The sequence below is a fragment of the Bufo gargarizans genome, chromosome 3, assembly GCF_014858855.1.
Source record: "Bufo gargarizans isolate SCDJY-AF-19 chromosome 3, ASM1485885v1, whole genome shotgun sequence".
NCBI lineage: Eukaryota > Metazoa > Chordata > Amphibia > Anura > Bufonidae > Bufo > Bufo gargarizans.
Window position 1 is genome coordinate 88,545,926 of NC_058082.1, and position 13,833 is coordinate 88,559,758.

Below are 13,833 nucleotides of genomic sequence, written 5' to 3' on the forward strand. Positions count from 1 at the left end.
TAAAGTACATAGAAGATGTACTATATTGGACTGTAGTATTCAGGGTAAATTGCCGTGTTGGCACTTTGCTATAAATAAGTGGGTTTCTGGTTGAAGTTTGGCACTCGGTCTCTAAAAGGTTCACCATCACTGCTCTAGGAGATTGCCAAAGATAGCTGAGCAAAGATGTCTAAAGAGCCAAATGCACATGGCCTCTCAAGTCACAACATTAAAGGGGGTCTTCTGAGGGTCATACTACAGATGATCTATACTCATGAATGGTCATAATTATCCAATCAATGAGTGTCTGGCAACCAGCACCCACATCAATTAGCCATTTCCTGCATTCTCATTCATGAATGGGACCTGAGCTGCAGTAACTCGGCATGGGCACTACACTTTATATGGAGCTTTGCTTCCGGATCCGTTCAGAGGGCTAGTTGTGGTGCCAGAGGATGCAGGGGACAGCTGGTTGGTAGGTGTCAGATGTTGGACCCATGGTAAAGTCATTTGAGAGCACAGAAAAGGTTTTCTTGCAAGCGCTGTGTTCTCTTCACAGTTTACCTGCTCACCGCCAACACTGCAGAGGAGCAGTGTAATGACAGCGGCTCCATCCCATTCACTTGCACACCTCTAAAGGGGTTACCCAAAACTATATTAGGCCTCAGAGTAACTGACCAGTGTTGGTGAACATACCACCAATTGCTGACCTCAGCAGTGAGCTTCCTTTGCATCAATTATAGTTTGTCAATTATAGTTTTTATTATTTTTATCTGGATAGACATTTGTAAGCAAAAAATTAGGGGTGCACCGAAATGAAAATTCTGGTCCGAAACCGAAAATTTAGGATACCCCTTGACTGAAACCAAAACTGCCTTTTTGCCCAAATACTTTTAAAATACTTTTTTTTTTAAATTATTTTATTAATAATTCTTTTTCATGAATTTAATAAATCATATTACCCACCCCATAACAGTGCCATCCACAGACCCCCACCCACCCCATAACAGTGCCATCCACAGACCCCCCCACCTCATAACAGTGCCATCCATAAAATGTGTACAATTAATAGAAAATAGCGGGGAGGAGCTGGGGGCCGGTGCGTTCACTGTGCTCCGGCCCCCAGCTCCAGTAGTTATAAAATGTGTACAATTAATAAGGATTCTATTCATGAGGCCCCTCTGCAGTAGAACATTCAATATAGCCACATCCTACTCACAGGGCTGTTATCTTAATGCTGGCCGGCCGGGCAGACGAGCGGCAGTGTCACGACTGACGTCACATGCCTGCGCCGCCTCCTTCATTCAGAAAGTAGGCCGGGCACATGACGTCAGTCGTGACGCTGCCGCTCCTCTGCCCGGCCGGCCAGCATTAAGATAACAGCCCTGTGAGTAGGATGTGGCTATATTGAATGTTCTACTGCAGAGGGGGCCTCATGAATAGAATCCTTATTAATTGTACACATTTTATAACTACTGGAGCTGGGGGCCGGAGCACAGTGAACGCACCGGCCCCCAGCTCCTCCTCCCAGTCCCTCCCCGCTATTTTCTGCCGATATGCATCAATATCGGCCGAAATTGATTAGGTGCATTTTCGGCCGATATTTTCGGTGCACCCCTACAAAAAATAAAAATGACTTTCCTTTCCCCAAGCATTCCTATTTGCGGAGCGTGGCCCCAAACTTCCAGGCCGCGGCTTCACAAAAAAAAATAGAACATGTCCGCAATTGCGGACAAGAATAGGCATTTCTATGGGGGGTGTCGGCCGGGTGTATTACGGATTCGCAATACACTACGGACGTGTGAATGGACCCTTAGTCGACATAAGGAGACTTATAGGCCATACATGCTCCTCTGGAATTCCGGGAAGAAAGGGAAGCAAATGAGCTGTTAAGCTCTGGCTCTGATGCCACCTGGTGTAAGGCAGGTATCCTATAAGACAGGGCTCGACAAATCCCAGGCGCCAGGTCGCCATGGCAACCAGAAATTTAGTCCTGGCGCTTGGGTATTTGTTAGCCCGTTTTCAAAGGTGCCCGGCGATGGGTGCAGCACAGTAGTGGAGATGAGCGGAGAGCTGCGTGACGGTGACTTAGGTTCCCTATACCCGGCTGCTCTTTAGGACACGCTCCCCGCTCATGGCTGAGCGTACGCAGCGGAAGTCCACTGTGACAGACGTGGTGGCGGCCCCGGGGTGGGATGAGGAGAAGCTCCGTACTGCCCCCAGCGGGCTCGGGCCGCGCATAAGCGGAATGCAGAGTCTGGCCTGGCAGCACGTTAAGCGGCTGCTGTGTCTGATGGGCCGAAGGCCTGACCTGCTGTGCGGGGCCATAGCGCTAACCTGCGCCCTCCTCGTGGCTCTCAGGTTCACCTGCAGGTAACTACACGCCTCCAGTGCAAATTACTACTACTCTCATCCAAGTGAGGCAGGAGCCTGAGGTGTCAGCACATGTACACTGTATGCCATAGTCCTATATACTGTACATATATCATGGTCCTGTATACTGCATATACCATACTATACAGCACATGCACACTGCATATGTAACATGGTATACAGCATTATTTTGTGGGGGGGGGGGGGGGGAGCACTATGGGGGCATCTACTGAAGGGTTTATGATGCGGCTCCGCCTGGCTCCTAACTTTTTTAGCTGGCTCCTAGATTCCAAGGAAATGTCAAGCCCTGCCATAAGTCAATGTTCAGCTCTTTAATTGAGACTTGAGATATCACTCAGATATTAAATAAGTCAGCATCTCATCTCCAGAAAGCTGTTTCGGGGCGATTGCCCCTCATCGGTGCAGTGCAGAGTGTACTGGCTTAACTTGGTGAGAAATTAAGAAGTCAGAAGTAGAAGTCAGAAATTAAAGCACAGCTTTCATTTTACCAAAGCAGAAATTAAAACCTTAGCCCTGACTGGTTGTTATGGGCAACAAAGGGTTCCTCTTTTAGACAGTTAAGCTAAATGAGTCTCATTGTTTACTTCCGGGACCTGCGGCTGCTTATAACGGCTGATGGTGGGGGGGTGTCGGACCTGCTCCGATCTCATATTAATGACCTCTGTTCTGGATAAGTCATCAATTTGCTACTCCTGGAAAACCCCTTTTGGGTCCATTCACACATCCGCAAATGGGTCAGCATCCGTTTCGCAATATCGGGAACGGGTGCAGACCCATTCATTCTCAATGGGGCAGGAATGGGTCCGCATCCGAGCCGTCAAAACGGCGGCTCGGATGCGCACCCAAACAACGGCTGTGTGCATGAGGCCTTACAGAGATATTTCTCTCACCCAGCATGGGTATATGTAAAAATACACCCCAAAACACATTGCCCTATTTCTTCTGAGTACGGCGAAACCACGTGTGACACTTTTGCAGCCTAGGTGCGTAAAGGGGCCGAAAGTCCAACGAGTACCTTTAGGCTTTACAGGGTTGCTCACAATTTAGCCCCGGCCAAAATGGCAGAACAGTAAACACACCCCACAAATGACCCCATTTCGGAAAGTAGACACCCCAAGGTATTCACCGATTGGCATAGTGAGTCCGTAGCAGAAATGGAAACTATTTACACTTTGAGGGAAAAATAAATAAATTTTCCGCTAACTTGTGAAAAAAAAATTAAATCATACATGAACTCACTATGCCCCTCTGAATACTTTAGGGTGTCTTCTTTCTAAAATGGGGTCATTTGGGGGGTATTTATACTATCCTGGCATTCTAGCACCTCAAGAAACATGACAGGTGCTCAGAAAGTCAGAGCTGCTTCAAAATGCGGAAATTCACATTTTTGTACCATAGTTTGTAAACGCTATAACTTTTGCGCAAACCAATAAATATACACTTACTGGATTTTTTTTTATCAAAGACACGTAGCACAATAAATTCTGACACAAACTTGTATATGAACGTAATTATATTTGAACAATTTAACCAGAAAGTTAAAAATACACTTTTTTTGATTAATATCAGAAAAACGAAAAATCTCAGCAGCAAATACCACCAAAAGCAAGCTGTATTTGTGAGAAGAAAAGGAGGTAAAATTCATTTAGGTGCCAAGTTGCATGACCGAGCAACAAACCCTAAAGTTGTGAAGTGCCGATTTGTAAAAAAGAGCCTGGTCACTAGGGGGGCTATAAACCTGTGGTCCTTAAGTGGTTAAAATGGTTCCCTTCACGTGTATGGGGGAATGTCAGACCGTGAAAACAGGTCCCCATTTTGATGGCCATTATTCAGGCAGTTAAAAAAAAAAAGTCTGTGTGAATAAACCCATAGACTACCATTGTTCTTAAAGAGGACCTTTTATGCGATTTTATTGAGAGATATACAGTTGTGTTAAAAATAATAGCAGTGTATTTAAAAAAGTGAACAAAGCTCAAAATCCTTCTAATAGCTTTTATTTCCATACACAAATGCATTGGGAACACTACACATTCTATCCAAATCAAAACATGAAGAAAAATATATAAAATTTGTGTTCCTCTTAAAAAAAAAAAAATTTAAAAATTGAAGAAAAGTGATTATTAGACTGTTCAAAATAGCAGTGTTTGTATTCTTCTTTACAAACTCAAACATTCACTATATTAAACTGAAAAATGTTTGAAGATTTTGCTTTCCTTTGAATCACTTCACTAATATTTAGTTGTATAACCGCTGTTTCTGAGAACTGCTGGACGTCTGTGTTGCATGGAGTCAACCAACCTCTGGCCCCTGTGACCAGGTATTCCAGCCCAGGACGATTGGACTACATTCCAAAGTTCTTTATTTCTTGGTTTTGCCTCAGAAACTGCATTTTTGATGTCACCCCACAAGTTTTCTATTGGATTAAGATCCGGGGATTGGGCTGGCCGCTCCATAACGTCAATCTTGTTGGTCTGGAACCAAGATGTTGCACGTTTACTGGTGTGTTTGGGGTCGTTGTCTTGTTGGAACACCCATTTCAAGGGCATTTCCTCTTCAGCATAAGGCAGCATGACCTCCAAGTATTCTGATGTATTCAACTGACCCATGATCCCTGGTATGCGATAAATAGGCCCAACACCGTAGTACGAGAAACATCCCCATATCATGATGCTTGCGCCTCCATGCTTCACTGTCTTCACAGTGTACTGTGGCTTGAATTCAGTTTTTGGGGGTCGTCTGACAAACTGTCTCCGGCCTAGGGTTGGGCAATATAGCGGTATCACGATATACCGCGGTATTAAAAAAACGGCCAGCAGGTATCGGGGACATTTGCACGAGTACAAGTACTCTGCAAATGTCTCGTATCGGTTCATGCTGGGGCGGGCGGCCGCAGATTTAGAAGCGGTCAGTGCGCTGACCGCTTCTAAATCTGCGTCTGCGGCCGCCCGCCCCAGCATGAACCGATAAGAGACATTTGCAGAGTACTTGTACTCGTGCAAATGTCCCCGATACCTGCTGGCCGCTTGCGGCAGTGCTCTTAGCAGTTCGGCCAGCGTGGGGGAAGGAAGGAATTCTGTGACTCGCATTCCCGGCACCCGACCTCTGAGAGGACGCTGTGATCCGCGCAATTTACCCCTCAGGTGATCACAGCGTCCTCTCAGAGGTCGGGTGCCGGGAATGTTCTTAAGTCCCTGCATTGGTGGCAGTGGGCAGTTCCGATCGGAGTCCCAGCAGTGTAATGCTGGGGCTCCGATCGGTTACCATGGTAGCCAGGATGCTACTGAAGCCCTGGCTGCCATGGTATGTTAGTGAGCAGCATTATACACACGTGCGCCGTGGCCGCCGGGCGCTCCTCCTTCTCATAGGTCTGTGCAGCGCATTGCTAATGCTATAAGCATTAGCAATGCGCCGCACAGACAGAAGGAGCACCCGGCGGCCACAGCACACGCAAGCATAATGCTGCTCACTAACATACCATGGCAGCCAGGGCTTTAGTAGCATCCTGGCTACCATGGTAACCGATCGGAGCCCCAGCATTACACTGCTGGGACTCCGATCGGAACTGCCCACTGCCACCAATGATGTGGGGGGGAGGGGGCCCTGCCACCAATGATGGGGGGACGACCCTGTGGCCTCCAATGATTAATACTGGGGAGGGAGGGACGAGGGGGGCCACTGCCACCAATGATGGGAGGGGGACCCTGTGGCCACTGTCACCAATTATTAATACTGGGGGGGGGGGTTACCAGAGGGGGCTGATAAGAGGGAGAGCCTGGGAGGCACATGAGGGGCTGATCAGAAGCTGGGGGCTGTTTTTTGGACTTTTGGTTGGTCAGTGGTCACAAAATAAATGTGTTATTTATTTAATTGTTATAATTGGTATCGGTGAGTACTTAAGGAAACCTGTCACCATGATTTTGCGTAAAGAGCTGGGGACATGGGCTGCTAGATGGCCACTAGCACATCTGCAGTACCCAGTCCCCATAGCTCTCTGCGCTTTTATGGTGTTAAAAAACAGTTTTGATTGATATGCAAATTACCTGATACGAGTCCTGTATCCGGAGATGAGTCAAGCGGAAAGGAGCCCAGCACCGCCGCGCGTCCTCCGAAATCTCCTCCTTGCTGGGTGACGTCACAGTGCTGGAGCGCCCAAATCTCGCGATGCGCGAGCTAGCACATGCGCAGTGTCGGCATCATGTTCATTCCCTGTGCTGGCATCAGCACAGGGAACAAACTACGCATGCGCTAGCTCGCGCATCGCGAGATTTCGGTGCTCCAGCTCTGTGACATCAGCCAGCAAGGAGGAGATTCGGAGGACGCGGGGCGGTGCTGGGCTCCTTTCCGCTTGACTCATCTCCAGCTACAGGACTCATATCAGGTCATTTGCATATCAAAACTTTTTTAACACAATAAAAGCACACAGAGCTATGGGGACTGGGTACTGCAGATGTGCTAGTGGCTATCTAGCAGCCCATGTCCCCAGCTCTATGCGCAAAATCATGGTGACAGGTTCCCTTTAAATAAGATTATCGGTACTCGGTCTAAAAAAATAAATTGTATCGGGACATCCCTACTATAAACCACTCGTTCTGGTACAGAATTAACCCTGGAACGCTTTTGTTGTTACTAGAAGTCAATTGACTAGTTAAAAAATGGTAAAAAATGACATAAAAGTATAACAATTAACGTCTCCTTGTGGCTGCCCCTATACAGTGTAACATCTCCTTGTGGCTGCCCCCTATACAGCGTAACGTCTCCTTGTGGCTGCCCCCCATACAGCGTAACGTCTCCTTGTGGCTGCCCCCCATACAGCGTAACGTCTCCTTGTGGCTGCCCCCCATACAGCGTAACGTCTCCTTGTGGCCCCAAGTGGTTTTTCTTCTAAATGGGCATTTATCGCGATATATATCGTTATCACAATAAATTTCTTAATATCATTATCGTGGGAATATTTTTGATACCGTCCAACCCTACTCCGGCCACTAGACCCAAAAAGAACAATCTTACTTTCATCAGTCCACAAAATGTCTCTTTAGGCCATCAACGCGCTCTTTGGCAAATTACAACCTCTTCAGCACATGTCTTTTTTTCAGCAGTGGGACTTTGCGGGGGCTTCTTGCAGATAGCTTGGCTTCACATAGGCGTCTCCTAATTGTAACAGTACTCACAGGTAACTTTAGACCTTCTTTGATCTTCCTGGAGCTGATTGTTGGCCGAGTCCTTGCCATTTTGGCTATTCTTCTATCCATTCGAATGGTAGTTTTTCGCTTTCTTCCACATCTTTCAGGTTTTGGTTGTCCATTTTAAAGCATTTACAATCATTTTAGCTGAGCAGCCCATCATTTTCTCCTCTCCAATCAACTTTTTAATCAAGGTACGCTGTTCTTCTGAACAATGTCTGGAACGACCCATTGTCCTCAGAATTTCAGAGAGAAATGCACTGAAACCGGCATGTACAAGATTTGCTGCCTTCCTTCCTTAAATAAGGGCAATAATTGCCACCTGTTTTTCAAAGAATGAATGACCTCACTAATTGAACTCCGCACTGCTATTTTGAACATGCCCTTTCAATAAGTGATTGAATTACAGAGAATCAGCAGCATGCATGTCATAACTGTTGGGTTTCTATTAGGGATCGACAGATATTGATTTTTTAGGACCGATACCGATAATTTGTGAATTTTCAGGCCAAAAATTTATACCGATATTCTGTGAAATTTCATTTTTGAAAATAAAAAAAACCTACACAAATCTGCTGAAAATGAATATTTTTATTGTTAATGTGTAGTTTTTGGTAAATCTTTCTTTTTCATTTATACTTGGTGTTTTGTTTGTTTTTTTACTAACTTTTAGCCCCCTTAGGGACTAGAACCCTTGTCCTATTCACCCTGATAGATCTCTATCAGGGTGAATAGGAGCTCACACTGTCCCTGCTGCTCTGTGCACACAGCAGCATGGAGCTTACCATGGCAGCCAGGGCTTCAGTAGTGTTCCGGCTGCCATGGCAACCAATCGGAGCACCAGGATTACATTGCTGGGGCTCCGATCGGAGAAGAAGAGGGGACCCTGTGGCCACTGCCACCAATGATTAATACTGGGGGGGGGGGGGGGGGGGGGCGCGCACTGCGCCACCAATGTTTTTAATACTGGGGTGGAGGGCGCACTGCGCCACCAATGATTAATACTGGGGGGCTTGGGGTGGCACACTGCGCCACCAATGAACATAAATATCGAATTTATTCATATACAGGAGGCGGGAGCTGGCTGCAGAATGACATAGCCGGCTCCCGACCTCTGAGCGGTAGCTGCGATCCGCGGCACCTGAGGGGTTAACTACCGCAGATCGCAGCTACCGCTCATAGAGGTCGGGAGCCGGCTATGTCATTCTGCAGCCAGCTCCCGCCTCCTGTTCAATTTGAATGAATGAGTAAGTTAACATCATAACATCATTGGTGGCGCAGTGGCCACAGCCCCTCTCCCCTGCTCTTCTCATCCGTCTCCTCATTGGTGGCCGCAGCAGCACAGGGGGGAGGGAGACACTACTTCCTTCTCCCCTGTGCTGCTAAGGGAACACGGAGAGCGCTGACAGCAGCGCGATCTGTGTTCCCAATAAGTTATCGGAATATCGGCAAAATAGATGCCGATACCGATAACAGTCCAAATCCTGAATATCGGCCGATAATATCGGTAAAACCGATAATCGGTCGATCCCTAGTTTCTATTACTCTACTACACCTGCTAGTAAATTTGCCATGTAGAAATAGCATTTCTACCAAAAACAGTGATTGATCAGGTTAGTGATGTCTGACTGCTATTATTTTTAACACAAATGTAGATACCTATACCTGCAGGGTACCCCCCCTCTGATGCTAATACTAACCATCGGGACAGGGAGGAGGAGACGCCAGGGTTTCTCAATGGGCGTCTCCTTCAACCAGCTGTAGTGCTGTCCAATCGCAGCACAGAGCGTCACAGCCAAGGAGAAAAAACCTCCCAGGTTGTGAGCTGCGATTGGCCAGCGCTGCAGCCTAGGAGAAGGAGACGCCCACAGGACAAGGGCAGACACCGCCTACTATAACTTACAGAGCAAAGATACCGGAGGGGAGAACGGAGCGGCACCCGGGGATAATAGTAAGTGCAGTGAGATCCCCGGGCGCCGCTCTACATGTCAGCATACTTAGCTCACATTGTTTTAACAAGTGAAAGGTCCTCTTTAAAGGGCTTCTACCACCAGAAATACCGTTATGTAGCTGACTGACATCAGCGATGGGCTAATGTCAGAGCTACATAACAGTATGTTTCTAACAGCCGTTTTTGTAAAAAAAAAAAAAAAAAGCACTTTGATTATATGCTAAAGAGCCTCTAGGTGCTATGTGGGCGTAAAAACAGCACCTAGAGGCTCCGTCCACTCACGCTTTATCCCGCCCAGGTCCCCTGTTCTGCCCGCCCAGCTCCTCTTGATTGATGGCACGGTCCGCCACATCGCTGCCGAAATCCCACGCCTGCGCCGGTCACTTCTGTCTTCGGTGCAGGCGCAGTGAGTGAATGATGCTCTCCTGGTGCCGGATTCCTCACTGCGCCTGCGCCGACTACGTCACAGTGAGGAAGCCGGCATTAGGAGAGCGGCCTTCACTCACTGCGCCGAAGACAGAAGTGAACAGCGCAGGCGCGGGATTTCGGCAAAGATGAGGTGGACCGTGGCATCAATCATGAGGAGCTGGGCGGGCAGAACAGGGGACCTGGGCGGGATAAAGCGTGAGTGGACAGAGCCTCTAGGTGCTGATTTTACACCCACATAGCACCTAGAGGCTCATTAGCATATAATCAAAGTGCTTTTTTTTTTCAAAAACGGCTGCAGGGACAAATGTTAGAAACATACTGTTATGTAGTGCTGACATGGGCGCATCGCTAATGTCAGTCAGCTACATAACGGTATTTCTGGTGGTAGAAGCCCTTTAAAGTGGTATTCTGGTAGGCACAAGTTATCCCCTATCCACAGGATAGGGGTAACTGAGATCGGTCGGGTTCCTACTACTGGTGCTGACCGCATCTTTTGCGGCCCCATTGAAATGAATGGGTCCGTGCGGATTCATTCATACGGCCATCTAAATTACCCTTAGATTGTGTTCACATCTGATGACATTCAAATGCCAGACAGAATAGCGTAAAATGCTGTGCTATCCTGTCCAATAAAATTACAAACATCACAGAATACAAAATGACACCACGAGTCAGTGAGGTCTGTCAGGCGCCACTAGCGTCCGCCATGCAATTTCAATGTTCTGCTCCTATACCGGACCATGGCGGAAATCACCAAAGGAGATGTGAGCAGCAGCACGGACACGGGCCCTCATTTATTATAAACTTGCACCGGTGCTCTAGTATGAAAAAGTTAACTGCGTGTTTGACTTTCGACAACACATGCGCAAACATTTCCTGCAAGTCACGTTTTTGCCTTCGCCACTTACCCAAGAAGGGACAGGGCAAGGGCAGGGAGGAGCGGGCCAGCAGCTCACCCACATCCATCTTTTACGCCAGTTGCCTGAACACCGTAATCTAAAACTGATGCTGCGCCTAATTTCCGACGGGGCGTACGTCAGCAGTCAGACTTTCTGTAAAGAACGCAAACCATCGAGAAGTGCGAATGTGGGGGGTGGGTTAGGAAGAGGCTTAACTGGCATTAAAAGGCTCAAGCAATTTCGGCAGTATTACATAAATTTACTAAACACGCAAGGATATTGAGAGCTCAGGAAAAAGGGCACCTGATAGAGCAACACGGCCACAAAACTAAGGCTACATTCACATCAGCGTTTTCTTTTCCAGTATTGAGGGCCGTCATAGGATCTCAACGCCGGAGGAAAACGCTTCAGTTTTGCACCAGTATGCCTTCCGTTCGGCTGAGTTCCCATGCCAGAAGCATTTTTGCGTGTGTCATGGGATACTGATCAAGACGGATCTGTTTTCTCAGACACAAAATAAAACTGATCTGGCACTAAAACCATTCTAAGTCAATGAGCGCCGGATCCGTTTTCTTATGTGTCCGCCTTAGTCATTTTAGAGATATTACAACTGGATCTATTCAGAACGGATGCAGCCGGTTGTATTATCCGAAGAGTTTTTGCGTAAAGCTACATTCACATTTGTGGTAAGTTTGTCCGGCAGAGAACGGCCTGCCTGAAATCACCGAATCCTGCAGAGCTGGATACAGCCATTCACCACCAGACTCCATAGACCATAATGACTTCCATCCGCTATGCGCCAAAACGTCAGGTTGAATGCAACAGTTTTACTCCGGCCGAAAGCCGGATCCCATTATATTCTACAGAGTCCAGTGGTGAACGGCAGTATCCGGTGAACTCCGGCTCTTCTGTCGGATACATTTACTGCAAATTTGACCAAAGCCTAACAAGCGTGCCACGGGAGCAAGCAGAGCATTTCAGCCCCACTGCAGCACAAAGTATTTCAGCCGTAGCTTTTACCAAACGATCAATAGCCCAGAAATCTGCAGAGCTCGTGGACAAGACTCTCCACATAAAGAACGGCTTACAGTCACAATCATCAGGCCAGTTCCATGATTACACGAGGGCTGTATTCCCTACTAGTAAAGCCACATTTACAGTGTGTTTGGTCAGCAACTGGGATCCAAATCCCCAGAACAGGAGCAGAATCTTTCCATTATACCAGTTCTCTGTGCAGACTCCCCTTCTGCTTTTGAAAAGTCACTGCCCAAAACACTGACAGTGTGAACGCAGTCCTGCAGAAAGCCAGCCGCTCCCCATTTACATGCAGTTCGAGAAACGATCATTACTTTTGCACAGGGCAGCCACCAGCACAACGACTTGGAAACAGCGCAATCCTAAAGGTAACGGGTACATGCAGAGGGCCACAGCAGCCTTTACTATATTGTACACGTTGGTACTAGAATAGAATATTCAACGCTGGATAAGTTCCAAATCAGCAGTGTTAATTTCCTGGAATGAAAAGGGTTAAAACCAGGAGCCATGCTTAAATGAGACCAACATGCTCCCAGTGTGGCTTCAGTTTCAGGCAGAAAGGCACCGTGGTAACGAGGCAGATGCTAAAGCATTTGCATTCTACCCCCTTGCGCTGCATTGTGAGACACCTAGCGGCCGGAGCCGGTACCGCACTCAGCTCTGCGCTCGCTGCCCCCTCCCACAAACCAGCCTCGCTGCCATGATGTTCCAATCGCCACACTCACTGAGCAGACAAGGATTTCCCTCACACAATACAACAGGCTGCAAATGTGAGAGTCGGGCCTAGTGAGCAGAGCGGCTGCACTACTGCGGCGCAAGCGCGGCCTGCTCGGGCCTCACAGCAGATTGATGTAAAAGAATAGTTAATACACACATATACTCCCCCACATATGTAAGTGGTATCGCCCGAGGAGCACTACAGCTGCCTAAGTGCATACCATTTACCTATATGAAGGTGGGAAGCGCCGGGGGCACATACCGCAGCCTGCGTCCCTCCATATCCCCAGGGCCCCGCACAGTAGGAGGGAATACAGGGAGCGTTACCGCAGCGGTTCCCACATCCCGTCCCTTTGTATGAAGAGACTGGCGGGACAGATGAGGGGACGTGGGATTTGCCCTGTGGGAAGGTTTCTGCCCCAGCGCTGTTACTCCCACTCCGCTCTGCCTCCCCGTCCGCCATTAGCCAGAGGAGGCGAACGATACAGAGAGCAGGCAGCCCCGGCACACCCCGAGGTGACCCGACCACACAATAACGCCCGGCGGGCACAGCAGGCATCTCCTCCCGTCATAACACGGTCGAGAGGCGGCGCCATTCCCGAGCAACGACCACAGATTAATACCCGCCACATACAAGGGGGGGGGGGGGTAAATAATATCTATACCCCCGCCAGGTGGCGTGAGAGAGCGCCTCCACACGCGGGGGTAAAAGCAGGTCGAATAACGTAGATGCTTTCTTCCGTTACATGCCCCGCCATCGTCCGTCCACTTACCGGTCGCTAGAGATAAGAGAGAACAGGCCCCAACCGCAGTTTTCTCTCACAGCGATCCTTCCCCCCGTAACCCAACTCTCCCGTCCAGTCCCGGAGCATAAGGGGGGCGGAGTCAAAGAGCAGCAAAGTGGAGAAGGCGCGGCCTGAGCTACCGAATGTCCCGCCCCCTTAACTACTCGATTGGCCGAGCCCGTTCGGCTCCAGAGTAAAGGAGGGCGGAGCCGATTGGTAGAGAAAGCCGTCAATCGCTTGAAGGTTTTCCCGCCTCCTCTAGTGCGAGGGTGAAGGGCGGTCCCTCGAGAAACTTGATGAAGGCGAAGCACCGCCCATGCGTTGCAGTTAGTCTGCGAGAAGGTGGAGGGAGGGTCAGACGAGGAATTGAACCAGTTATTAGCCTGGCGCTGTACACGGGCGAAGGGGCTGATATTGACGGCAGTATACGGGGGGAGGGGCTTAGCCCAGAGGCGGGCGCGTTA

The 13,833-nt window shown here is 48.6% G+C and overlaps 1 protein-coding gene across 1 annotated transcript in view; it reads right to left on the bottom strand.

Annotated features, from left to right (window-relative positions):
• ZMYM2 (zinc finger MYM-type containing 2) overlaps positions 1-13,470 on the bottom strand; it is an 89,765-nt gene extending 76,295 nt beyond the window's left edge. Inside the window, exon 1 of the mRNA XM_044288057.1 lies at positions 13,358-13,470. The gene's annotated coding sequence lies outside the window, so the exon portion shown is untranslated. The remainder of the gene's footprint in view (positions 1-13,357) is intronic.
• Between the last annotated feature and the right edge of the window lie 363 nt (positions 13,471-13,833).